Source organism: Ailuropoda melanoleuca, chromosome 8 (genome assembly GCF_002007445.2).
Source record: "Ailuropoda melanoleuca isolate Jingjing chromosome 8, ASM200744v2, whole genome shotgun sequence".
Lineage (NCBI taxonomy): Eukaryota > Metazoa > Chordata > Mammalia > Carnivora > Ursidae > Ailuropoda > Ailuropoda melanoleuca.
Genome location: NC_048225.1, coordinates 86,246,100 through 86,273,684, shown reverse-complemented (window position 1 = coordinate 86,273,684; position 27,585 = coordinate 86,246,100). Strand labels below are relative to the sequence as shown.

The window sequence follows — 27,585 nt, the reverse complement described above, 5'->3', positions numbered from 1 at the left end:
GCTGTTCAAATTTTTTCATCTGACACCCTGAATATAATGAAGCCAAGTGAAGCTATCCCTGAATTTCTATCATACAGTATCTGTTAAGTATAATAAAATGGTAATGTTTCACGCCACTATGTTTTGGAGTGATTCGTTACACAGCAACATATAGACAGAATACATTAAGGATGTACCTAATTAGCAATGTCAGAAAGACAGAATAAAAGGTATGGTAAAAGTAATATTTGGGGAGATTATACTGAGGATTTTCTAAAGTTCTTGAAATGAAAGCACATATTAGGTGAAAAACAATGAAAATAAAATTCATACCTAGATGTGCTATAGTGAAGATGACTAACATTGAGGATAAAGAGACAATTTCAAAATCCGCCAAAGAGAAAATGTAGATTACCCATAAAAGAATGACAATTAGATGCCAGAATTCTCTTCAATAATAACAAATGCCAGAGGCCACTGTGGAAATATCTCCAAAGCACTGAGGAGAAAATAACTGGCATCATAGATTTCTATACCTAGCTAAGCTATAAATTAAGAATAATGATGAAATACAGAATTTTTCTTACAAAGTTGAGTTTACCAACCACAAATTTTTACTTAATGAATTAATAGAGCATGTATATCAACAGAAAGAAAAGTGAATTCACAATGAAAGTGTGGTATTAAACAAATGTTAAGTACAAAAATTGAGAAATCAGATAGATAAATCTAATTATACATTGATTGCATGGTACCTGTTTTTTTTTTTTTTTTAAGATTTTCTTTATTTAAGAGACAGAAAGAGAGTGAGAGAGATAGCATAAGTGGGGGGATGGGGAGAGGGAGAGGAAGAAGCAGACTCCCCGCTGAGCAGGGAACCTGAGACAGGGGACTCTACCCCAGGACTCCAAGATCATTACCTGAGCTGACGGCAGACATTCAACTGACTGAGCCACCCAGGCACCCCTATATAGTACCTGTTTTATGTTATATTCTGATAAATATGTAACTAAAACTTTGATACCAGTAACTGCCCAATATATTTAATAGCTAAAATTCAGTCTTATTTGAACAGTAGGATAGCTGTATTTAAAAAACTATAAAGTCTTCATTTAAAAATTTAAGAGTAGCTGCTTATAGCACAGACAAAATATAATCTGTAGTTTCCAAATCAGCAGAGGTAAAGAAAAGGAATAAAAAAAAGTTTTCTATCTAACAAAGGCAGGAAACACAAACAAACACAAAAACGCAAGAAAAAAACATTGTACATAGGAAATCGAAAGTACACGGTAGCAATGACAGAGAATTTCAAATAGATCATACTCGTATGAATTCAACTTCCCAGTTAATAGAGAGACTGTCAGGATTAAAAAACAAAAACCCATGTACATGCTGTTTACAAAAGATCTGCCAGTAATAAAATAACAGAAAGGTTGAAAATAAAGAAAAAGTTACAGTGAGCAAATGTTAACCAAAAGAAAGTTGGAGAAGAATATCAGTATCAGAATAGTTTAAAGCAAATAAGTATTAATAAACAGACATCATATAATGATAAAAAATTGCATTAAAAATGAAAAAAGTTAAAAAATGATTTAAAAAATCACCAAGAAATTCTATCCAGCTAACCCTATAACCATGAAATTTTTAAAAAGCAACAGAATCACAGGGGAAAAAAAATAGATGAACAAGTATATTGGGAACTTTAAATATATCTTTGTTAGAAACTAACAGATCAATTAAACAAAAATTAAGTTGAAGGGTCCACTATGTTTTTTGTATTGATTTGCCTTGGTGTGCAAATTGTAACTTGCAGTTTATTAAAGTGGTAGCTTTATCTTTCTACCTTCTCCATGTCAATTAGTGTAGCCCCCATGTAGATCCCAAGACTTCCAACCCCTACCCCCAGTCCAGCACTAGCTGTCTCAGGGCTCCTGTTCCTCAGGGATATTGGGGAAGAGAGTCCGAAGGCAAACTGGCACAAGTCTTGATTTCTCTGCTTCCTTCTATTACCAGGGACAAGCAGCGGGTGGTGTATTTATTCATTTGTTCATTTTGTTTTTTAAACTCTAGCTCAAGGTGCAAGTCATAGCTACTCCCAAATCCCAGTTCACTGTGAGTCTGACTTAAAGGGCCATACTCTCCATGGGGTGCCATTGCTCTCCATTACTCCGAAGGATTCAAAGTCCTAGCCAACTTCTACCTGCTTTCAGAGCCACATCAGGGCCACAGCTGTATCCTCACTAACCCAGTTGTGTTGCTCATTCAATCCTGATGTCCAGAGATAATGATCTTGTTAATGAAGACCCCAGAGATGTCTTTTAATTTTAAAAAAAATGTTTTTATGATTGAAGTTTTTGAAGAAGATGTAGAAATTCAAAGCATGAGCTCAGAACACTATTTTAACTATTTTCCTGTGCCATTGTGGATGCCATTGTGGTCTTGCTACTTTCTTTGGCTTTATATAGTAATGGGGATTGAGGTTTTTATTCTATTCCCCAATGCCAGAAAATGATTTAGAATATCTATAAATCTCCTCAGGGCTTCTGATTTCAGGTGGGAGGCAGAGTACAAAGTCTCCTTGTTTCTTGCTCTTCTCTCTGATTTTCTGTATAAAATTAGAGGAATTTTTTAAAAAATATATGATGATGTTGAAAGCCTTAGTCTTAAATCATCAGTCTTTGTCCTGGATTCTTCAGTCTACGTGACTTTGTAACCTTAAGTTTTGAAATCTATAGGGGCATGAGATAAAAGAGATAGGGATGAGAGTAGTGGGAGGGAAACCCCACAATTACAATCTTATTATTATTCTACCAGAAAAGAGATTCCCCCTTTCTGCCCTTGTGTCCTGAAAATCTATCTTCTCCAGTTTCCTCAGAAGACATGCTCCTGTCTGCTTGGCCTCTGTTATCTATTAGTTTTCTATCCTGGATCCTTTCTTGCAGAAATCTTTCACCTCTTTATAAGATAAAACCTCTCCTAGCTCTCTCATTTTCATAGGCAAGCTTTCTGAAAATCCTCAAGTAACTTCAATTACCATGTGCACGCTGATGAGGCCTAATCTACAACTCTGGCTCAGATTTCTCGCAAATTCTCCAGATCCACAAGACTTTTTCAACCCCAGACAACTGAAGTTCAACTTGTCTAAAACGAATTCTTATCTTCACATCTATACATCTCTCCAACTAATTTCTTATGTTTTCTATTTCCATTCAGTTTCCCAAGCAGAAACCTGGAAGTCTCCTTGATTTCTTCCCCTCCCTCACTCACATCCAATAAGTGGCTAAGTCTTGTCATTATATTTCCATTTAAGGAATGTTTATAGCCAACATTATTAGGTATCACTAGAGCAATAGCAATATAATGAATCAAAGATGAGGTTAGGCAGTAAAATAAATAAATAAATAAATAAATAAATAAATAAATAAATAAATAAATCTCATTAGATTCTAAGTAAAAAAAATAGTTTCAGTGAAGAAAATATGACTTATATTGCCCAACAGAACATAAAGTTTGAAAGAATAAAAACTTACAAGAGATTGTTAGATTTAAAAAGATTCCTTGTGATCTCAGTTACCTCAGAGGTAAGAAAGGAATTTCTGCAGAGTATATAGGAGTTTAACAACTGTCTAAACTGACGTTTTGTATTGTTTTGTTTTATTTAATTTTTTAAATTTATTTTTTATTTTTTAAAAAAGATTTTATTTATTTGAGAGACAGAATGTGTGTGCTCATGGGGGAGAAGGACAGAAGGAGAGGAAGAGAGAACCTCAAGCAGAATCTGTGCTGAGTGTGGAGCAGACATGGGGCTCGATCTCATGACCCTGATATCATGACCTGAGCCAAAATCAAGGATCAGATGCTTAACTGACTAAGCCACCCAGGCACCCTATATTGTTTTGTTTTGTTTTTAAAGATTTTATTTATTTATGTGACAGAGAGTGAGAGAGCACAAGCAGGGGGAACAGGAGAGGGAGAGGGAGAAGCAGACTCCCTGCCGAGCAGAGAGCCTGACGTGGGACTCGACCCCAGGACCCTGGGATCATGACCGGAGCCGAAGGCAGCTGCTTAACCATCTGAGCCACCCAGGCACCCCCCTGGTATTATTTGTTTTAAATGGTATTTTCCCTTTTACCTAAATGGGTAAGAGTAGGGTGATATTCCACCTCATACTGAGAAGCCAAATTTAGATGACACTTTTTGTTTTGGAGAATATCAGTCTTTGAAATGACAATACACAATTTCTTAAGGTGAATACCACCCTCCTTGACTTGGATCATTATATGGAATCATGTGGCAGCAAGACATGTCCCACTCAGCAAGATAAGAGATTGTTGAGTCTGGAAGTATATTCTAGAGGTCACCAAATTCCTTTCCTGTTTTTTTTTTTTTTTAATGATTTTTTATTATATTATGTTAGTCACCATACAGTACATCCCCGGATTCCGATGTAAAGTTCGATGCTCCATTAGTTGCGTATAACACCCAGTGTACCATGCAATACGTGCCCTCCTTACCACCCATCACCAGTCTATCCCATTCCCCCAACCCCCTCCCCTCTGAAGTCCTCAGTTTGCTTCTCATAGTCCATAGTCTCTCATGTTTCATTCCCCCTTCTGATTACCCCCCCTTTCTTTATCCCTTTCTTCCCCTACCGATCATCCTAGTTCTTATGTTCCATAGATGAGAGAAATCATATGATAATTGTCTTTCTCTGCTTGACTTATTTCACTTAGCATTATCTGCTCCAGTGCCGTCCATGTTGCAGCCATGTTTTTAAGACAGACTGGGGATCTAATCTCTTCTTAATATCTCTCATGGAAAGTAGATTCTAATAGGAAGGTGTAAGAACTACTACTACCACCACGCGGTGTACTTCCTTGCTTATCCATCAATTCATCCTTTTCCTCCAGACTTTATAGTCTTTTTTCTTTTTCTCTTTCCCTACTCTTGCTTCTTTCTCAATTCAGTTTTCCAGCCTCTCTTTTTCTTTCTCAACCATGAATAGAGAAAAGAGAAAAAAAGCGCAAATGTTGAGATTCCTGACGGGTGACATTCCAGAGAAATGAGGACATGCGGTTGTTATATAACTGGGAGGGGCCAGAGGTGTGACCTAAAGTTCAGGGAAGAGAAGAGTAATCTAAAGGTAAAAGAAGGCAGAACTGTTAAGTAAAGGCTTAATTTTGGATTTTTATTACTTAAAATGATCCTTTTGTGAATCCCATCTAGCGCATTCCATCTTTCTCAGGCAGTGATGGTTCCCACTAGACCCAAAATTACCGAAGAGGGTCAGCGATGATGCATTCAAAGACGATTGTCCCCATCAGTTTTTGTTTGTATGAAGGTATCAGCATCTAATAGTACATTAAGGCGAGCCTTAGGAAATGCCTAAGGAATTGTGGATAATATCTTTTTTCCAATCACCAGGAGGTGAGAAGTTATTACATTTATCTTTCATCTATCTCCTTTTCAATTTCCAATGTTACTGTTAAACTCCTGTAATGTACGTTGTTCTTTAAAAACAATGATGAAAAATGACACTCCTAACAATAACAGCAACAACAGCCACCTAATCTATTTTACTCTTTGGTTGGTGGGAGATATTGAAAAATACAAGAAATAAAAGCCACCCATAAATAGTTCGCCTGACAGAAACAATTGCTATTAGTATTTTACTGTATTTCTGACCCTTTTTCTATGCAATTCTCTTTGGTGGTTATACTTCATACATACGGTTTTGTACCTTCCAGGTATATTTTAGTCTAAAATGCTTTTGGCTATAGTTTTCCATCACTTTTCTGGAGAGTTGAACTGTATATATTACTTTTCCTGCTAAGTAACAGAATGTGAAACAATAAACTCCAAAAAATCTCATTCTGAGGGACTTTGTAGTTGACTGGGACACGTAAGGGGATTATCTGATTGCATGCCCGCACTTGATCTCAAGCTGGAATGGTTCCAAAGACCTCTACCACAGATTATTAATCTGTAATATAACTGCCCCTTTCCTTAATTGCCCTCTAAACGTTAAACTCTGATAGCAAGACTGTATTGCTCACCATCACTACCCCAGTGATGAGCATATGACCCAACACACAGAAAATTGTCAATATGGTGGTATTTTTGTTTGTTTGTTTGTTTTTCTTATTTGAGAGAGTGAGTGCACAAGCAGGGGGAGAGGCAGAGGTAGAAGCAGAGCGAGAAGCAGACACCCTGCTGAACAGGGAGCCTGACACTGGGCTGGATCCCAGGACCCTGAGATCATGACCTGAGCTGAAGGCAGACGCTTAAGCGACTGAGCCACCCAGGCGCCCCCTCAATATGTTTTTGAAGATAAAATGAATGAAAGAATAAATAACTAAATACTAAAATTCTAAAGGAGCCATAACTTATCAAGCTTTCTCCTTGGTATCAGGATATATCCAGATTAAGGTTCCCAGAAGTAAAGTACTGGTTTAGATTCAGGTTTGTCTTGAAAGAGCAGTGAAAGATAAGAACTGATCCTCAGTTATGAACACTCCTCATAGACCCTAAACTCATAACTCTACCTAAGATTCCTACTTTGCTTTAATGCTAAAATTTGGCTGTCCAACAAATACTTACGGAAAATTAATTTCGACTTCTTTCTATGGCTAATAATCTCCTGTAACATCTAGGCCACTGCTGCCTACATTTTGGAAATACTGGCATTCGAATATTTGGGTGCACTATAGGCTTGATCCCACCACAGGAACATTGTTAAAAAACTAAAACGATGCATGTCCTCTTGGACAAAGCACAGGATCACTTGGGGGAGGGGAGGTGTAGAACAGAAAGCTTACAGCCAATGGTTGGGGGAGTGAGAGAGTGAGCCAGAGAGCCCTTCCTGAGCTGTCAGTTTGAAAGAGGGCAGGGGAAAGCACAAGCAGTTGGTTTTGCTCCTTATGAGCCTCCTTATCCTCTTCAGCTTTGACAGATCTTGGATCTCATCTCATTCCAACATAAAACTGCTAATGAACTGAGACATCCTCTGTAAGTAGATGAAAGCTGTTCTCTCTGTTGGCAATTTATACTTGGTCATATGACGCAACTGGTCATATGATTTAGAGGCAGTGTGCTAGTACGTTTCTCTCTACAAATGCGATTCTATATTTTGTGTTCGTTTTTTAAAAATCAAGTCTAACCTACATTAATTAGAGCACGAAGTTGAGTGAGTTAGAAGCTCTGACTCACCCCTATGCATAATAACAGCAGCTCCACCTGTTGGGTGCCTACAAAGAGCCCAGGACTGCTAGGTAGGATATGTACACTGTCTAACTGAACTTGGAGAATCTGCCTCCAGAAACAACTTAAATCTACCATTTACTGTGAAATTCCGTGTGGCCCTTTCCTTAACAAACTTATATTCAATTTCGTTATCCCTATCCCATCACAGGAAGGAAAAAAAGAGAAAAAAACAGTAATAATGCCAGAAATTCATAGACACTTATCTGGTGAGAGATACAAAGATCACTGAGTTTTCCATTCTATACCCTGATTCCATTTTCTTTCTGAATTTTTAAATCTAATTTTTCTATCCTATTTACCAGTTGGCTAATAGCTTCTTTCCTCTCTTGCCATCCAGCGGTGTTGTTTTATTTTGCCACACAATAAAAGGGTTGACTGCTTTCCCTATTCTCAAATCAGAAAACATGAAGGTTAAATAAAAATGATTTGGATATTGAAGACTTTTTTCCTACATTCAAGTATGAGACTTTGCTGTGAGATAATTGATGAGTTATCCATAATCGTGTAAGTGTTCTCTTTACTCATTGCCTAAGTAAATTTCATTTAATTAAAACTTTCATCTCGTTAAATATCATAGCAGATTTCAATTCCCCAGATGGGTGGAAGGCCCAATTGAAGTTCTTTTCTTATTCCTTAGGGATTATTTTTATGTTCCACAATTAGGAACATAAGTCATGGTCCAAATTTCTATTTTTCTAGTTTTTATTTCTATTTTTTTCCCGAAGATTAATTGATTCAACAAACCTTTATTGAGCACACCTTGTATCAGGCACCCTATTAGAGGAGTGAGCTAAAAAGTCCCTGTGTCTGACCTTACAAAGCTTACAGCCAATTGGAGGTAACAGACACTGAACAAAAAGAATTAGGAATATGACAAATGACATGAAGAGGGAAGGGTACTGGGGGAATATGTAATAGATGTAGCTAATCCAGCCTGATTGGGGGTGGGTAGAGATGATTTTTCCAAAGACGTTCAAATTTAGGCTTGAAGCATAAAAAGGGAGAAGAGTGGTCCAGGAGAAATACGGGAATAGCTTGCGTCAAGTCTCTGTAGAAAAGAAGGATACCTACTGAAGGACCTAAGAGGAGATCAGTGTGGCAAGTGTGGTGATGCCAGGAAATGTTAGAGAAGAGGAAGGCAAGGACCAGATCACATAGGTCATCTTAAGGATTGGAAACTTTATTCTAAGGGAAATGAAAAACCAGTGGAGAATTTAAGCCAGGAAATGAAAGTTTTTAAAAAGCTTAATATGACTAAAATGTAGAATACAAAAATATATAAACTTAACTATTTAATTTGCTCTGGAACGTGCTCTTATATCTAGTAATCCAATGATATTAAGAATTTTTATTAATATGGGACAAACTATCTAGATTTCTGATATGCAGAATTTTTCTGAGAATGGAAAAGACCCTAGAATAGTTAAGCAAAGCAAAACAGTCCTTGGGTATGTACCTTAGTATATCCCGAAGGATGAACTTACATCCTGAGTTTCTTTGCTTTACATCTGTATCATATCTTAACTTGAATTGCAAATAGAGGTGGTAAAATAATAAAGACAGGGAGAGGAAGGAGGTGTGCATGTGTGTGTGTGCACATGTGGTTTCCCAGGGTTTCGAAGAAGAGCAGATGACAAAGAATATCGTATCACATTCTCTGTTCTCAAAAATAGTCTACCCTATAGAAATTAGGAAAGTGCAGACTGTAAAATATTAAAAGATTATTTTTTTCTTTTAGTTGGGTGTTTTAAGAAAAAAAAATGTAGCTACTGGGTAATACAACAGATTTAGACATGAAACATATTGATTTCACACTGGGGACACCAAGATGGCGCCAGAAGTGTTGTGCTTGGAGTAGTAAAGAGATCCATGAACACTAAGGCCCTTGGACAATATAGACTGTTAAGAGGCTAATGTTTTTCTTTTTTTCTTTTTAATACTCTTCCATTTCCCTAGAGCATTTCTTGTCTTCTCCAGATGGTCTCTGTCCATTAAATTAGCAGGTAAGATTTTAAGGTGTGGTTCTTTCCCAGAGGTATTTTCTAATTGGGAATTGGGAGAAATTATTGAAGATTATTCAAGTTTTCCACTAAATATTAGGAGAACGGAGAAGGAGAATGAGCTCTGACTACCATTCTGTTACCTCACTGCCTCCCAAACCACAAGTTTCTTCTCTAGGATCTTGGGCTGCAAGGCTTCCTGACTGTTCTTCAGGCTCAGTGACTCCTACTCAGGAGTGAATGAATATATACTTGGCAAACTGTTTGAGAAAGACTGCTGACCCTTGGCCTAAGAAATCTTGAGCGACCGGAGACCTGAGTTTAAATGCCAATTTGTATCTGACTCACTATTTGAAGAGAATGAATCATTCTTTTGGTTGAATCATTTAGATCCATGACCTGAGGTGTGGTACTGAAGACAGCACGGACTGGCTTCACACACATCGTGTACTTGAAGACTGCCGTTGATAAATCATTCTACTCATCAAAATAGAAACATATGTATGTATTAAGTACCTAAGTGTGTACATGATTTGGAAACATTCAGAATATGTAGGCCAAATATTCAAATAAATTAGTGCTTGTTATGGTTTCATGGGTCAGGTGAGATGTCTATTATTATACAAAAGGGAGGAGGCTTCCTATGTATTAATTATCAGGTTACCAAAGCTCTGGGTAAATTTGGTAGGAATGTTAAGAGTAGCTTCCCAGGAAGTCCTTGCTGTCTGTTTGAAAACTGGACACTATTTACTTGTTATAGTTATATTAGGCTATTTTTTTAAAAAAAGATTTTATTTATTTATTTTACAGAATGAGAGACAGAGAGGGAGCACAAGCAGGGGGAGTGGGAGAAGGAGAAGCAGACTCCCCAGGGAGCAGAGACCCAAAGCGGGGCTCAGTCCCAGGACTCTGGGATCATGACCTGAGCCGAAGGCAGATGCCTAACTGACTGAGCCACCCAGGAGCCCCATATTAGGCTTTTTTTTAGTGATAAAAAGTTATTTAAAAGTTTCAACCCTCCGAATCTACTCACAATGCCCTGACATTGTATTGTTTTATTATTGTTGTTAAAATTTTTATTTATTTGACAGAGAGAGAGAGTGCACACGTGTGAGTGCACAAGCAGGGGGAGCGGCAGAGGGAGAAGGAGAAGAGGCTCCCAATGTGGGGCTTGATCCTAGGACCCTGGGACCATGACCTGAACCGAAGGCAGACGATTAACTGACTGAGCTGATATTGTATTTTTTTCTGTGATCAGAGTCATGGATAAGGATATCTATCTCCTAGCACTGAATAAGAATAGATTTGGGTGTGTGGTCAGACCTATGAGTATCACAAAGAGTAGATAAGCTACAATTTAAAAACAATAATTTTATGCTGCAGTAGTTCTAGTACTTTTAGCTTGACATAAAAGAATAAGAGAGCAAAAAGAAAATTATCATTTATCAAGTGCCAGTGTTGTATGTCAGTTGTACTTAGTCACGTATGTCACCATTAAAGTTCACAGGAAGCCTGTAACAGGTAACATTTCCATATTGGTCAAGGAAGAAACTGAAGGTTAGAGACTGGGAGGGCAGAGCTGGAATGCACACTCAGGTCTGCTAGCTTATGATCTTTCCACAAAATCACTTAGGCACACACAAAAAAACCCTTAAAATCAGGTAGGATTAGACAAAGTAAGAGTTTCTCTTTAATTTCTCTTGGTTTAGATGTAATTTATATCTGCAGGGGGAAAATGTGAATAAAAGCTATTGCATAAGGATGCTTATATTCTACAAGTCTTTTGATGGGGGGGCAGTAGAAAGAGGGGAGATTGAAAAATGTATATTACACAATATGTAAATCCTGGGTTTTCTGAGTTTTATTGATTTTCAAAAGTTACTTTCAGGATTGGCATTGCTATTACTATTCTATCTAGTTTGTAGGGACACTGTAAAGCTATTGAAGAATTCTATAAAGTTCTTAGGAAAGCTTCCATAAAGAGCTATTTCGGTGTACCTGAAGTACTTTGTTCTTACCTTAATTACTGCACCCACCATACTGCATTCATGTCACTTCTCCACTCTCTGCTATCTCTACCAGAAGGTGGGTTTCTCCAAGACAGTGACCATTTCTTCTTTACCATAGAATCCACAGAAACCTGGACAGTGCCTGAAATATAATAAATGTTTATAGAAAAAAACAACAAAAGGATTCATCTTTTTGATCCCAGACTCCTTATTTCTGAAATGAGAAGATAATAATAATATTCTCCTAGATCCCTTGTCAGGTGTGTCATGACATATACTCAAATACTGTTTATTGGAGCTATAAGCCACAGACCTAAAAGGTGTTATTGTGATGATTACTAAGAGAGTAATTATTTTACCTAACATAAAATTTTTATTCTGGCTAAAATCTTTTTTAAAGGTCTGATTAATACATTTCAGGAAAGAGATGTAGGGTATTTTAGGCAATATGTGGTAGTAATCTCCATCCTTGGGCTCTAGAGTTGAAGGAAAAGAAGTACCTACACCGGAGATGAGAACAATCTTTCACTAGGTGGCTCTCTTTTCCGTGAGTGGGTGGCGCGCTGGTGCAGCGAGGGATGACAGGGGGCATTGTGTACAGCTGCAGTCACCAACTTCACGCCACATCACAGTAGGCTGTGGTAGCAGGAGGGGCAGGGCATAGTTCAGGTTCTATTTCGTTAATGATAATCTATTCTTGGGATTTATTTCAGAGTAGCCTGTCCTTTCGTTTCCTCCAAAAGTATACGTGATGTTCCAAGAAGACATTGGTCTAGTCTTGTAATAGGTGTGGTCTCAGGGAAGGATCTTGAAAGCGCCTCTTTACCTAGCATGGAAGACAGCAGGAAATCAGTCACCCAAACCCAGCCAAACCAAAACAGCCCGTTAAAATCCTGATTTTAACTAGTGAGGGCTGTATTCCAGGGGTGTGTGGTGGGTTATACAGTTATACATCCTAAAGTATTTGGGTACAGTTATGTAAAGGACTCCACAATGCAAATTGAAAATGTAATTTGTAAAATGTCAAGTCCTTCAAACCATGAGAATGACCATATCTCCAGCTACTTCTCACACTCCATAGTATTATTGACCCCATTCTTTATTTCTGGTTTTTAGCTCCAAACCTGACACAAAATACACCTAACACTTCCAAAAATCTTTGTTCTAAGAATGAAAATCCTTTTCCTAGATGCCTTTCATCGGAAGTTCGCTCCAGTATCTAGGTTCTTGTCGATACTATTTTACCCAACGTTTTCCTCTCGGACCCAAAAGACGCAGAGTGACAAGTTCTAAAACACTGCGGACCCATCAAAGAAGTCTGCGGCGGGAGGAACTCGGACGTCTGCCTTTGATTATCAAGTGGGACCCCCACTGGGGGGTGCCTCTGAGAGGGATGGCAGTCGTGGGCGTCTCACCACGTCCCTGGCTCTAAATGCTGAAAAACCACTTGTGAAGTCTTCTAGGATGTGTTCCCACGCTCACTCTGCAGGCCTCCCCGCAGCAGCGGTGGCTCGGTCGCCGAGGGCGTGCGTGGGCTGCGGTTTGGGGTATTTCGGTAAGGGGTCGACCCGCCGGGAAAAGTCTGAAGTCCCTGCCCGGCAGGAGAGGAATCTGGGTCGTCGTGTGCCGTTCTCCTCCCTCAGGGACCCCGTCCTGGCGGGATCCCGCCTCTCCGAGCCGAGGCAGTCCTGGGGAAACCCCTCACCCGCCTCGCAGTTTAGCGCCGCCGCCTCGCCGGGCCGCCTCGCCCTCCATGCTCCAGTCCGCAGCTCGCCAGCCTTCAGGCCCGGCGTCTTCCTCGCAGGCCCGGCCCTCTCCACGCCCCGCACTGAGAGGAAACTGGAGGTGGTTCCCGGCCGCAGGCGGGTGGAAAAGCCCACGGTGAATGCCTCGGGGTCCCCCCCCCCATTGTTGCGGGAAGGGGAAAGGGAAGAGGAAATGAACTTCGCCGCCCAAGAGAACACCCGATTCCCAACCTGGGGGAGGCTTTTAGACGGAAGGGAAGCCAAGGGGGAACCCTGGGCACTTTCCCGGGAATCCATTCGCCGAGGAAGGGTCACCCACTCCGCACACATTGGTTACTATGACAATACAACCACAGCCGCCAGTTGCCATGGCATCTGCTTATCCAATCCGATTGGTTTCCTTTCTCTGCCTCCCTGGGCTCCACCCCATCCCCTTCAACAGTCTCCAGGCGTGCCGGAGGAAGGGCCCCAGAAAGGGGGAGGGGGTCCTTAGCGTCACTTTCGGGGGCGCGAGGGAAGACTAGAGTTGAGGGACTGGAGGGCGGAACTGTAGGAGGAAGGGGCAGCGTTTCCGGTAGGGAAGAGTGGAGGAGTGGAAAGAGGAAGAGAGAAATCGGGTGGAGTGGAAAGACGGGGGAAGACTTTGAGTGTAACTCCTGGTTGATTTGGGCTCGATGTTCCCGGTGAGGCTGGGGTTACCCCCTCGCGCGGGAGAGGGGTGGATTGGCCGGAAGCCGCCAAACGCCTCCAGCAGGTCGCTCAGCAGCCGCACGGGTCCTCACAGCTAGCCGATCCCAAGAGGGAGCGCTACAGAGAGGCAGAAGTCACCCGGAGGGACGGGCGCCACTGAAATCTCGCGAGAGGGACCCCCACTTCCTTCCTCTGCTGCTCCCTCCTCTTTCCCCCCGCCCCCTTCCTCTCCCTCCCCCNTTTCGCGGGAAGACGCGGCGGCGGAGGATGAGCCTGCAGAGCGCGCAGTATCTCCGGTGAGTGCAGAGGTCGGCCCCGTACGTGGGAGGCGCTGGTCGAGGGTTGGGCACGGAGCAACAGACACAGAGGTGGTGTGTCGGGGTGGCGGGGGAGTTGCTGTGTCCTCTCTTTCCCCCGGAGGGAGGCGGGGGCTGCGAGGGGATCCGCGGGAGGGGGCGGGGCGGGCACACTTACGGGTGTCTAGCCCCCGCGGGCCGGGCTGAGTTCCAGCGTAGCCAGCTAGTCTTGGTGCCGGGAAGGAGGTTAGGGAAGCGTGAGAATGTGTGTGCGCGCGCGCCCCCGGGGTCGCGGGCTTGCTGGCGAGGAGGGGGGGCGGCGGCGGCGACCCCGAGTGGAGGTGGGTGTGGAGTCTGATCCCCGTGGTGGTGGTAACGTTGTGTGGTGTGAGATGGGTTGGGGCGATGCTTGGGGAGAGGACGAGGTGGAAGTCTGCACACCTGGGGGAGGGGGACGAGGAGGAAGGACTAGAGGAGAGGGAGACCGCTGGAAACCCGAGTTTGTTCTTTATTCTTGGGTTGAAAGTGCTGAGGAATCATGTCATCTGTAGTTAGTTGGCTGGGTGGGGGTGGGAGCAGAAAGAGGGGGGAATGGATGAGGAAGTGAGGAAAGAGGGAGGTACTGTGGACGGTGTTGGGTTCCCCAGAAGAAACTGAGTTAGAATTAGTGTAGTCGGAAGATACCATTCTGAGAGTCGTGTGCATTCATTAAGAGTGGTGTAAGGAACTTGTATGTCGGAGGTAGAGTGACGCATGGGTACAGAGCGTGTGCCAGTATGTGATGTGTGTCTGGGGTGGTGTAAAGGGAGAGACTGATAAACATTTTGGGAAGGGTAAGATAGATACGTTGGAACCAAGAATGTGATGGTGAGAGCATACTGGATGGAAAGACACCAGCGATTGTGCAGCCAGGAAGGTTCCATGGAAGCAGAATAAGAGCTTCGAGGTAGAGGTAAAAGAGGGTCAAAATCTTGATGGCAGAGAAATCTTGTTAGAGCCTGAGATTAGTTGGAGAGTTGCTGCTTTTTGGAAAAGGGGAAGGAAGACCTTAAAACGGACCTTTTTGTCTTTCAGGAGCAGAACTAAGGCAGGTTTATGGGAAGATCTTTTAAAAAAATGGTTTCATACCTTGTAGAGGAGGGAATTGGATGGGGTAGAAGTCGGAAATGAGCAGAAAAATCACTTTAGCTGTTTAGTGAAGTGAAAGTATTGATGTGTGATTGGCTTTCTATATGCATATTACAAGAGAAGGTAGGTAGTAAGTGATATAGGAGAGTGACTATTCTACTAATGAAAGAAAGTAGTAATAATTTCATTAAGCAGAGTGTGGAAAGGAGAGAGTGATGAGATCTTTGAATTATGGTTGAATGCCTAATTTAACAGTGACAGGATCTACACAACATGGGTGCTCAATGACTATAGGGTAGTCCTTTTTCTCCACTATTCCCTTTTAATTGTTTAACATATCAGATGAACTTAATAAATACAACTGTGGGAAAGATCTACGGTAGAGATTGTAGAGGGGAGTTATGGGAACCATTAGGATAGTACTTAATTTTAAGGTATTTGCAGTTTAGTGTATTAGGCAAGTAAATCAATAATAGCACACAGTAAACTGTCAAAAAGTGCCAAGTGTTATAAGAGTCCAAAGGCAGAAGATTACCTGAGCAATTGGGGGAAATCAGGAAAAACTTCCTTTGTTCATTTGCTCATTCATACACTCATGATTCATCAGTCATTTTGTTGAACACCTATATGGGAGGCATTGTCCCAACTGCTGAGAATAGAAAAGAACTCCACCCTCTCCTTACAGAGTTTACAGTTTGTTAGTTTTCAAGGAGAAAATGGCACTTATTATGGGCCTTAAGAATAAGCAAAATTCTGACAGATGTGGATTGAGAATGGGGAATCCAATGGAAGGAAACAGCAGAGATATGAATATAGAAAGGTTGGGGGCCAGGGAAGGTGTTTAGTCTAGTTTAAACAAGAATATAGGGTGATGCAGCTGGAAAAACTTACACAGATTTTTTTTAGAGATGAAGTTCAACCCCTTCCTTTTACAGATGAGTGATGTATAGCACAAGGAAGTAAAAATTGTTGAGGACCGTATGGCTGGTATGTGAAAGCTCTGTAGGTCTTCTAACTGCGTATTAGCCGTACTGTGTGACATGTCTGGGTTCAACCGTTCTTTCCACAAATACGTATTGAGAGCTAAGTATATACCAGTCACTTTTGTAGGGGCTGAGGATACAATGGTGAACAAAAGAGTAAACATAGGAAGACATATTCTGGTAGAATTATGCAGTCAATAAACATATGAACAGATAAGTTTGTCAGGTGGTGACAAGAACTAGGAGGAAAAAGCAAGTTATGGATATCTTGTTTTGTATAGACAGGGTGTTCAAGGAAAGCCTGTTAGGTAAGGTGCCTGTATTTGAGAGGGTCTTGAATCATGATCTATAGTTTATAGTTAAATGGATGAACAGTGGAGAATCTGAGATGCTATGTTTAGAAGATCATTCACATGTTCATAGATAGGTATTAGGGAGATGAATCTGTGTAATATAATAATGGGCAGTTAGGACCAGAAGTAAGATGGTGGAATAGAAAGGTATGAAAAGCAGACTGGGAGAGTGGTGATAATTTCAATGGGAAGATCAGTTGGCTTTGAGAGGCTTCTGTGTTAATGTGTCTTATATTTTGCGAAATCAGCATGATAGGGAAGACTTATCCTTAAGTTGTAGAATCACTGGTAGACCATTTGAGATGATTTGAGTTCTTTGAAGAAAGGAGAGAAGAATAAGAATGAACACCATGTTTAAATAACTTATATTTTCCAGCTAAAGTTGAGTAAGCAAAATTGAACAGGCATAGGACCTGGGGTCCCTTAAGGATTCCTGGGAGCCAGTCTTATTTCAGTCTTGCATGTCTATTCTAAGTAAATAAAGCAAGTCTTAGGGCTAATAGTAGTCTGGGACTTAGAGAGGAAGGGGTAAAGGGGTAATAAAGACTTGCACCAGTCCAAATTTCCCTTTTCCTCTTCAGATAATCATTCTATTTAAAGTCGGTTGTGAGGAGGCTAGAGAATGTCTTCAGGGAAGCATCATTTTCACTTTCTTTTCTTTGTTGGAAACCGAACCTTTGGTTTTTAGACAACTTGGAAAGGATGCTAGGTATTGCTGAACAAGTGTGGTTGGGGGTACAGCAATTATTCTTTGTGACCTTGACTTTCAGGGGAGTTTTGTTGCCTACCTTTCTCAGTGGTATAAGACCATGACTGGGCAATTTTTAAACTGCATAGCTACAGATCTTTCCTTATGTAGAGGAAAATTAGCTTTGTGTCAGCTGAATTAATTTGTTGGAATAAATGAGCTGGGGTGTCTGGCATTGAAATGGTGGGGTGGTGGCAAACCAGGGAGTAAGATGGCAGTTTCAGAAGAGTGAGATACAAGGTTATAAAGTAAAAAGCATGAAGATGAAGATAGAGGGAATTCAAAATCAAGTGACTGAAATAGTCTTGAGTTGTAGAAATAGAGCAGAGATGAAAGAAAACCTATCTTCTGCTTGGGAAAGAAGGTGATGTTCTAGGCACGACAGGATGATGGACATTTTTTTTTGTTGTTGGAAGAGAAATGTCTTTAAAAAAATTTTTTTTGAGAAGTGTCATTTTTTGAAATAGCAGATGGACAAGGCTCCTATCCAAATAATAAATTGAGAATACTTTCCTACATTTTATAAAAATAAGAAATGGTCTTAAATATGAGGGTCCTAGACTGAATATCCTTGGAAATGTATTACTCAGAGTGAAGAAAAATTCAGTGTTTTCTCTTTCGATTTATGACAAAATGGAAAGATCTTAAAGACTTTGACACCTCAAGTAGAAGAAAAGGGTATATTGAATATTGTTCATTTAATAAAGGTGGGAGAAGGGTAAGGATAATCCATGGATGAAATAGTAGGTGATGTATATCATGCTTTAAAACAATAGTATTTTAGGGGTAGGAATATGGGAATTAACATATCAAAGTTGGAAAAGCAGGCATCGGAAAAGTATTGAAGTACCATACAGGGAAGACATCATCAAAATTGTTTGGAAAGTTGAGAAAATAGAATAATCATAGCCAGAAGGAATACCAAATAGGTCAAGTCTTGTTATAAAAGGTGGCACAGGTGCCACTGAATGACATCTGCTGCTGTTGTGGGAGGCAGCAGTTGGTACTCTGTAGTCCCTCTGACTTTTCTCCTTTCCTTCCTTCCCTGTTCTTGTCTTTTTGCTTTAATTTCATTCTGTGCTCTAGGTTTTTCAGGGAGATCCACCTAAAGTTGATCCCTGGTATTACACACCCTGAAGAGAAACTTCTACAAATTGTTTTTTTAGAATTTTTTTTTTCATGATACTTCTGTTAACAAAGAGCTGCATTCCAGTGGCACACTTCTTTGTCAGAAACTTTGTTGCCAGAGGTAGAAATAACGTAACAGCCACAGGGTGGTTTTCTGAGACAGCAGAAAAATGGTTATCATTTATATACTAATTAAAATATCTAGTAAGTTGTTAAGATAAAATGTGTCACTGTAAATCTTGGGACACAGGGAGATAAAAGGTGGGGAGATGTGGCTGGATAAAGTAGCAAGCAGAGCCTTTTATCCTAGCCTGGGGAAAGAAGCAGGGAAGTTAGTGGGAGCAGTTTGGGAGGAATATGTATACTAAATAGGTTCTGGAAGATTCTGGTAATTCTGGGTTGGGCATTCATTGTGTCTAGAAACTTCAAGAAATCCTATAGCATAATATGAAATCATATACATATATATATAAAAGAATCCTGTAGCTCGCACGCTCACACACACACATACACACACGCGCGCGCACACAGGAATCCTGTAGCACATGCTGATTCTAATTCACGTGGTCAAAAAGTCTCCCCTACCCCCTGCCCCTGCACAGGATTTAAAATCAAATAGCTTTGGTCCCAGAAAATCAGCCAAACATGACTGATTTACCAAACATGGTAAAATTTTTGGGAAAAAAAGGACTCTTTCTTGAGGCTTATAACTGGTTTTTTTTGTTGTTGTAATGGTTTTAATAGCATTTTACCTGCTTGAATATTGACTGGTTAACTTGTTTTGGCAGTTAATTTCTGCTTCCCTTGTGGTTTCAGTTGGATTCAAAATGTATACTTCCTGTCCTAGACTATGTTTCATTGCTTTCTAACAGCTGCTGTGTTCTACCTTCCTGGTAGACGAAACAACTGCTGAGCTTTTGTTTTGTTTTTTTAAGGTGCTCTAGTAAGATCTGGACTCACTAGTGCAGCAAGTTTCTCGAGGCAATTTTGGGGTAGAGTGTAATTCAGACTTTAAAAGGGCTTGTTTGTTTTATAGTGGAGTAATATTGTTTGCAGCCTCCAACTACATTTCTAATCCTATCTAGCCTCTCAGATTTTTGGTTCTAGTGGCATGAATGAGTACCTGAAAGTTTAGGTGGGTTCATTTACCTGATTAATCTTGTTCAGAGAATAAATTATTAAGCACATGTCTTTTGAATAGTGGCTTGGTCACCTGTATGTGGGTATTTTGGCAGGTGGTCATCCCATGTTGTTCAAGTTTATAATCAAGATGTATTTTAATGTAGTTGTTGAATTGTTGTGGATGGACTTAACAGTGGTCTAGGAGATTGTAACTAAGAAGGGCTAATCAGCAGTTACGGGAATATACAGGGACGGAGTTTTGGCAAACATGTCACAAGGTAAGTGAGAACTTGTAACCAACTCCTTTCTTGTTAACATGAAAGCGCCTTAGGAATGTTGTTTTCACTCTCTTAGACCCAATTTTTAGTCAGTAGGAAGAGTAGATGTTTAAGAAAACTTAAGCCGTCTCAAGTAGACTAGGTAGCAGCTTTGTTTGTTTTTCTTCTTTGCTTCATTTAGAACAGGGTTTCTTAACCGTGGCACTTAACTGACATTTTTAAAAAAAAGATTTTATTTATTTATTTGAGAGAGCACGAGGAGGGGAGAGTCAGAGGGAGAAGCAGACTCCCCACTGAGCGGGGAGCCTGATGTGGGACTCAATCCCGGGACTCCAGGATCATGACCTGAGCCCAAGGTAGCTGCTTAACCAGCGGAGCCACCCAGGCGCCCTTAACTGACATTTTGGATCAGACGGTTCTTTGCTGTGGAGGCAGTCCTGTGCATCATAGGATGTTTAGTAGCACCCTTGGCCTCTACCCACTAAATGACAGTATCATTCACTTCTATTTGTGTCAACCAAAAATACTTCCACACATTGCCACATGTTGCTTGTTAGTGCGTATCCACTATCAGTTGAGAAGAAAAAAAAAGTGTGTATATATAAATATATATATATATATATACACATATATATATAGAAGAGAGAGAGAGGAAGATTATATCATCTATGCACAGCATAGATGCACAGCATAAATTCTTTTATTTTCTCCTTCTTCAAGCCATAGATTACTTCTTAGGCTTCTCTTATCTGTTTTCTCTTAGTTGTAATAGACTAGTTACCATATTTAGACTTGGTGAAAACTTGTACATATCTTAAATGTATTTTTTAAAGTCTGTTTCATTTTATTGGCAGTTAATACTATGTGCAGAGCACAATTATAGGGGCTTTGCCGTGGGAAGCTCAAAGATACTGGAGAAAGACATTTAAGTAGCTATAATAACAGATAAACTAGAAAGTGCTATGGTAGAGAAACAGGTACTATGTAAATATAGGGAAGAAGAACTTTATTTCAACAGAAGTGAAGGTAGGGTGAAGAAGGTATCTTGGAGGAGGTGAGATTTGATCTGGGTTTTGAAAAATGGATGAGACTTTTAAAAGTGAATATTAGGAAAATTGATGTCACAGGAAGGAGGAACATCTCATAACTCCTTTACTCCAGATAAATTTTTAAACATTTCATTTACTCTCATTTAATATATGACATTAGTATTCTAACCAGGCCTTTCTAACTTTTTCTTAGGTAAGATAGTTACGGACCAAGAAGTAGAGATGTGTAAGTGGTGGTTCTGAACACATGATGGCTGGTGTAAACGGTGGAAGGGGAAAGCCAGTTTGGTTAGAGTACTGAAGGATCTCTTCTCCTGTGCACTTGATCGTATACTATTTTTCCAGAACCTTATTTCAGTTCTTTTGTCTCCCCTCTTTTAGTTTGTTTTTTAAAATTTATTATTTTAGTCTATTTAAATATTCCCCCTAATAGTCTTTTGGGGACCGCTCTCAGTTTTCTCTTAAAAATCCTTTCCTGTTCCTGTTTTCCCTTTAGATTCTGTCCTTTCTTACCAAAATTTCTTATGGCTAACAATTTCAAGTTTGCCCTGTAGTTTTTTACTTTTATTTGCCATCTGCTTTTCCTTAATACTTTAAATCCAGCTATTTTTCTTTAGCACCTCATTGGAATTGGGATTTCCAGAGGTGCCAAAGAACTAACGGCCAGATTCATCCACTGAGTGTTTTTCTTTCTCACTTATACTGACACTTTTGTTTTCCTTTTTCTCTTTCTGTGTCCCTCTCATATGCATCCATTCATCCCTCCTGCAAGTAAGCATTCAGTTTGGGCCAAGGTATATATCCCAGGTCCCTGGGGATAAAAAGAGGATTTATTGTCAAATAGTTTTAGCAGGCCCTACAAACAAGTACATAATTATCACATAGTTCATAGATGCTATGCCTTATACACAGGGGCCTTAGGGAAGTTCTTGAAGTCTGTTGTTTTTAGCGCTGAGATTCCATGATTCTGAATATCCTGCCTTTTATTTTATTTTGTTTTCCTGGTTTGCCTTGCCCCATCAGTGACAAAAAGAAACGCATAGCCCTATTCCTCTTTTTTCTCTTCTTTTAATGTTTCTTTTCCTCAGATACCACATCCACTTGCTGTCACCACATCATCATTGTTTAAAATCTATCAAATGTTTATTTAGTACAAATCATTGTGTTAGGTCCTGGGGAGACACATGTATTAGATATCATGTCTCCATTTAGAGAGTTTATAAACTATTTAATGAAATAGGCATAAAATACAATAATACATAACAAAGTACAGTTGAGTATACTAGTTTAGAGCGTGGTCTCTGGGGCAGAACTGCCTGGAATCAAATCACAGCTCTACCACTTACTGGCTGTGTGACCTTGGACAAGCTCCTTAAGCTTTCTGTACTACAGTTTCCAGATCTGAAAAGTGGTGATGATAATAATAATCTTTATCTTATAGAACTATAATGATCAAGTGAGTTAACTTGCAAAGTACTTGGTATGGTTCTGGCACATAGTAAGCACTATGTAAGCTTTAGTTATAGATAGTGCCTGAAAGTTAGCCTCTGGTAATGACTAATCTGGTAATTTTGCATATCTACCTTCTGGACATTACTAATTTTAGAAATCTTTTTGTCATAGCAAGCTCAGCACTCTTAAAGGTAAACTGGTAATTCTCACTCTTCTCACCCTATCCCACATGTTTCCTTGTTTTGCTCTTTGGTGCTGCCACTCCCCATCCTCCCATCCAGGTTTGAAGTCTTGCAGTCATCTTTGTGTTCTCCCAGTGTCCTCAGATTGTTCTACACCTGAACTGCTTTTGGAAGTGATGCCTTCCTGTTGCCTCTTCTTTCTCATGTCTGGGACTATCAGCTTTATGGCCCTGCTATTGAAATAGTCTTCTACCTATCTTGCCTACAACTCTTGCAAGTAGCAAGAAGAAAGTGTTGACTGTGGGGTTTTAAACATTGCCCACTAGTCTCTGTTTTTGAACTGACAACATCTCTGGGTCTTGATTTCTTTCTTGTTAAAATGGAACATTGATCTCATAAAATCATTGTCAGTGTTAAACAAAATAATAAAGGTTTACATATGTTTAGCAAATTTTGGTTCTCTTTCACACTCCACCTGTCCCCCTGCCAGTTGATCTTTTACATTGCTCCTGGGGTAATATTCCTGCAAAGTATTTGTATGTTGATTTACCTTGCTTAAACTCCTTAGTCTGGCATTCTGGGCCTTCCATGAAATGACCCTTATATACCTCTGCCACATGATATCTTGTTAGGTTTTCATAAGAACTCAACAGTGCCAGCCAGAGTATACTCATTGCCTTCTAAACATGGTTTATCCATTCCTGCTTTAATCTCTCTTCCCAGGCCATTTTCCCTATAGGAAGTACCATCCTGCACTATCTTAACTTAAGCTTCACCTTCTCTGTGAAGACTTTACTCTGGTGATTTCTGCATTCTTTGAACTTTGTAGTATTTCCTGTCTCTTAGTCACTTGGTATGTATAATTTCTTAAATTTGTAATGGTCTCTTTTTTTATATAAGTGACTTATCTTTGCAGCTAGACTGAGTATGATAGAGACCATGTGTCAGCATTTTTAAATATACAGTGTACATAATGAGTGTTGAATAAAGTTTTCATGTTTTTTTGTTTTTGGTTTTTTTTTTTGCAAAACATTTATGGAATGCTTATGGATGCCAGTGCTAGGCCCTGAGAATATAAGAATGAATGAACTGATTTTTGTTCCTTAGGATAGTGGTCTCCTGGGCAAGATGGATGTTACACAGATATTTCCATATAATGTGGTAAATACTATATTAAATATTTTCAAGGATGCTAGAGCATACTGAGGGAAGTGGAGGTTTTATTGCTGGGGGAGTTCAGAGAAAGCTTCCAAAGTTGGGTCTCTGAGCTCAGTCTTAAAGGATGAGTAGGATTAATGAGGTGAAGAAAGAAGTGAAAAATGTAGTAGGCAGAGGAACAAAATGAGTAAGTAAATGTCTGGGGGCAGTGTGTTTGAGAACTCTAAAAAGTTTGGTATTAGAAATGTTTGAGAGTTTGGTGATGTAAACACCATGATCAGATCAGGCTGTCAGTCAGTTATGGTATCTAAGTTACAGAGGTTGTTATTAGCCCTATCTCATTCAGCTTTTGTTTGGGAGTCTAAGGTTCTTTTTCAACAAATCTGGTTATTAATCTTATGGGAACAATTTAGATTTGAATGGCTGATGTTTGTTGTATACATTCCTACTAGAATAGGAAGACACAAGAGAAAGATACTTGTATAATGCCTACAGCCCTTCCTTTGAGATACATAAAGATTTGCATTTCCTTTCCTTGGCTTTGAAAGTAACTTCATCTTAGGTAAAAATTAGTTATTTGGAACATTATTAAATTATTATGTAGGAGATGAAAGTTTTAGTGAATACATGTAATTCTGAAAATAACTGTGTTGATAGGACTGATTTTCTAGAGTCTTTACCTCTTGACTCCAAACATGCAATAGGGGTGGAGATGAGGGAAGAAGGGGGAGAAAACCAGAACCTTAAATTAGTGAAGTCCCTTTGGATTCAACTTGTTCAAGTCTTTCATAAAGAAAACAAAACGTTTTATAATGATTAATATTTTGTTCTCATAGTTCTTGATGGCATTTTTCTTTCTGTAATTTCTGTCTTAATTGAGAAGCATGGTTCTAAAATCTATTATATTTCAAGAACTGCTGTATTTAATGTGTTAATATTCTCAGTCTGTTTCCTAAAACTCCATGGGTTCACTGACCACATAAGTTGAGTACTTTTTCCTTCCTTCCTCTTCCCCAAACCCTAGCATTTCAGTGCTGTAAATTGGGACACAGTATATTAGAATGTGTTTTACTAATACTATCTCTTAGAAAGGTTATGAATTATTATTTAGTTTTTTATTTGGTGAGATATTATGCTGTGATGAGGTATCGGTAGAAAGATAATCAGAGTAAAATGCAATTAGAAGATGATATTCAGGGGCGCCTGGGTAGCGCAGTCGTTAAAGCGTCTGCCTTCAGCTCAGGGCGTGATCCTGGTGTTCCGGGATCGAGGCCCACATTGGGCTCCTCCACTGGGAGCCTGCTTCTTCCTCTCCCACTCCCCTGCTGTGTTCCCTCTCTCGTTGGCTGTCTCTCTGTCACATAAATAAATAAAACCTTTAAAATAAAAAAAGATGATATTCAAAGAAGAAATTAGTTAAAATGTGTATGCTTATTTGAAAATTTTTTTATTGCTCGCGGGAAAAGATAAAAAGCATAGTGTTAAAAGAACCATCACAGGATGAATTTGAATATAAAAAGTGCATCCACAAAATTTTGTGCACGTGCACATGTATAGTTTGTATGAGATATTTTAAAGCGAAATTTTTGTATTTTAATATCTAATTCTGTAAAATACGTATTTCTTAAACTCTCCTTATTTTAAATAATTAAGATAATAATATGTTTTACTGAAATAATAGTTAGTTTTGCTTTTTGTTTTTTAATGGAAAAAGGTCAGAACATTTTAAGAAGCATAACTCAAATGTTAAGGCATGTTGGTCGTAGATTCTGATTTATAATAGGAAAGGAAAAGTAAATGTTAATAGATTAATTGCTTTCTAATTTAAAAAACTTTATTGGTTAGGTTGTTTGTAACTCATACTCAGGGGTCTTCTTAGTATCCTAAGAAAGCAGGGTAGCCTTTAAATTAAGACTGGCCTAATTTGTGTTTAGATTGTCCTGAGTTCAGATCCTGGCTCTGCTGCAGATGGCAGTATAACCTTGAACCTCTCTGGTTTTAGTTTTCTATTCTGTATTTTCCTTTCTATACAATGACAGTGATAGAATTCTTAGGAGAATTACATGAGAAAATGTGTGTATAAAACAGCATAGTAAAGAGCCTAATTATGCATTGTATTCATTTTCTGCATTTCTGAATGTCTCAGTATTTAACTTATAAACTTGCTAAGGTGGTTTTTGAATTGGGCAGGAGCAAATTGTGTCTTACTGGCTATAGAGTGGTTGATCTTTATTGTGAAGTGGGCTACTTTATTCCTCAAGGGTACTTAAATTTTATTAGTGTTTTATACTTATGTAATTGTCTTCTTAAGCCATTGTATACAATAACTTTGTATAGCTCGCTGGATTGGCATATTATAGAGAAGGAAAACAATACTTAAGGTGCCTAATTAGTGGCAGAGTTGGGATTGGCCTTAATCTGCTCCCTCTTTGTCCACTGCACGTACTTGGGCAGTGCTCTTAAAAGTGAAGTTTCTCTTTTGATGTCTGTGTTTGCCATCAATGCTGTCAAATGGTGTAATGTAGGTAATTTAGATGGCTCACAATTAGTGGTTGCAAATTCACATATTAAAAAGCATATTTCCTAAGTTACTTTAATTTTTAAAAATTTCAAATGGTAATATAGATTTGATTCTTGCCACTTTTAGTATCCAGGTTTAAAGTACTTGTTTGAAATGGAAAAAAACAAACCCCAGAAAATTGTAAGAATGATCCTGTGACCGTGAAAGAGAGTGCAAATCATTTCTGGGACAACAGGCATAAATCTGGACTGTTCCAGGCTTACAGGAATATATGGTTATCCTACCATCCAGATTGTGTCGCCTTCCAGTTATTTTTTATATGTATGGTAACATATTCACACAGTCATATATTTGTGTGTATGTATATTCTTTTAATAAGTGGGATTGGACTATATCATCTGTTCTTGTGGTCTGGCTTTTTTTTTTTCACTTAACATTTTATTAAAGACATGTTTGTATATCTACAGCATCACTGGAAACATCAGCGTACTGTTCTGTTGTATGGGAACACCATAGTTTTCTAAACTGATTTCCTAAAAGTGAACATTTGTGTTATTTCCAGTACTTTGTTCAATAACATCCTTGTACACACATATCCTCGTGTTCGCTTATTTGAGTGACAGGGTATGCACATTTAAAAATAAATTTGTAAGGTGTAGTAGGCAGAATAGCACCCCCCCACCCTGACCCCCAGAATATGTCTACATCCTGATCCCTGGAGTCTGTGAATATGTTACGTTAACATGGCAAGGGGAAATTAAGGTTTCTGATCAGCTGCGTTGAGAGTGAAGAGATTATCGTGGATTATTTGGTGGGCCCAATGTAATCACAAGGACCCTGTAAATATGGAAAAGGAAGATAGAAGGATCGACTGGAGAGAGCATTCTGCTGGAATGGAAGGGGATCACAAACCAAGGGATGCAGGCAGCCTTAAGAACTAGGTAAAGCCAAAACCTTAGAGTCTCCAGAAAGCAACACCGTTGTGCTGACACCTTGATTTTAGCCTACTGGGACCCATTTGGGCCTCTGACTTTCAGACCTGTAAGATAGTATTTTGTGTCGTTTTAAGCCACTAAATTTGTGGTAATTTATTACAGCAACAAAAGGGAACTAATAATACATAGTAGATACTGCCAGAAAGTTCATACTGCGTATTCCCACCCTAATAGTGTTTAAAAGTACCTGTTTTCTTGTATCCGCACCAGTACTGAAGATCTCCTGCATCTCTTTCTCTTTTTTTTCTGAAGCAGACTCTTTGATGTCTTTATTTGTGTTACACATGAGCAAATCTGTCCAATGTTCTAGTGTTTCCCGAGTGCATTCCACTGAACATGAATTGTCTAGGAAATTCATAGGTGTTAGGATTCTCAGTGTTTCCAAGGCAAAATAAATTTGGAAATACTAAGTTACACTGGATTGTTTATATGGAAAACAGTTATTTCATTGGATTTACCTTATCGATGTGTTACTTTCCTTTTAAAAGTAGTGCTGTGTTATCAGA

At 39.4% G+C, this 27,585-nt stretch overlaps 2 protein-coding genes across 7 annotated transcripts in view; one reads left to right on the top strand and one right to left on the bottom strand.

Annotated features, from left to right (window-relative positions):
- Positions 1 to 13,062, bottom strand: part of NMNAT2 (nicotinamide nucleotide adenylyltransferase 2) — a 180,869-nt gene extending 167,807 nt beyond the window's left edge. For both annotated transcript variants that reach the window (XM_034666813.1, XM_034666810.1), the window contains exons 1-3: positions 12,957 to 13,062; positions 11,756 to 12,077; positions 11,261 to 11,393 (exon numbers count right to left, since the gene is read on the bottom strand). The gene's annotated coding sequence lies outside the window, so the exon portion shown is untranslated. The remainder of the gene's footprint in view (positions 1 to 11,260; positions 11,394 to 11,755; positions 12,078 to 12,956) is intronic.
- An 865-nt stretch (positions 13,063 to 13,927) lies between these two features.
- SMG7 (SMG7 nonsense mediated mRNA decay factor) overlaps positions 13,928 to 27,585 on the top strand; it is an 86,423-nt gene continuing 72,765 nt past the window's right edge. For 4 of the 5 annotated variants that reach the window (XM_019804488.2, XM_019804485.2, XM_019804487.2 and 1 more), the window contains exon 1: positions 13,928 to 13,982. The gene's annotated coding sequence lies outside the window, so the exon portion shown is untranslated. The remainder of the gene's footprint in view (positions 13,983 to 27,585) is intronic. The other variant, XM_019804486.2, reaches the window with a different exon arrangement.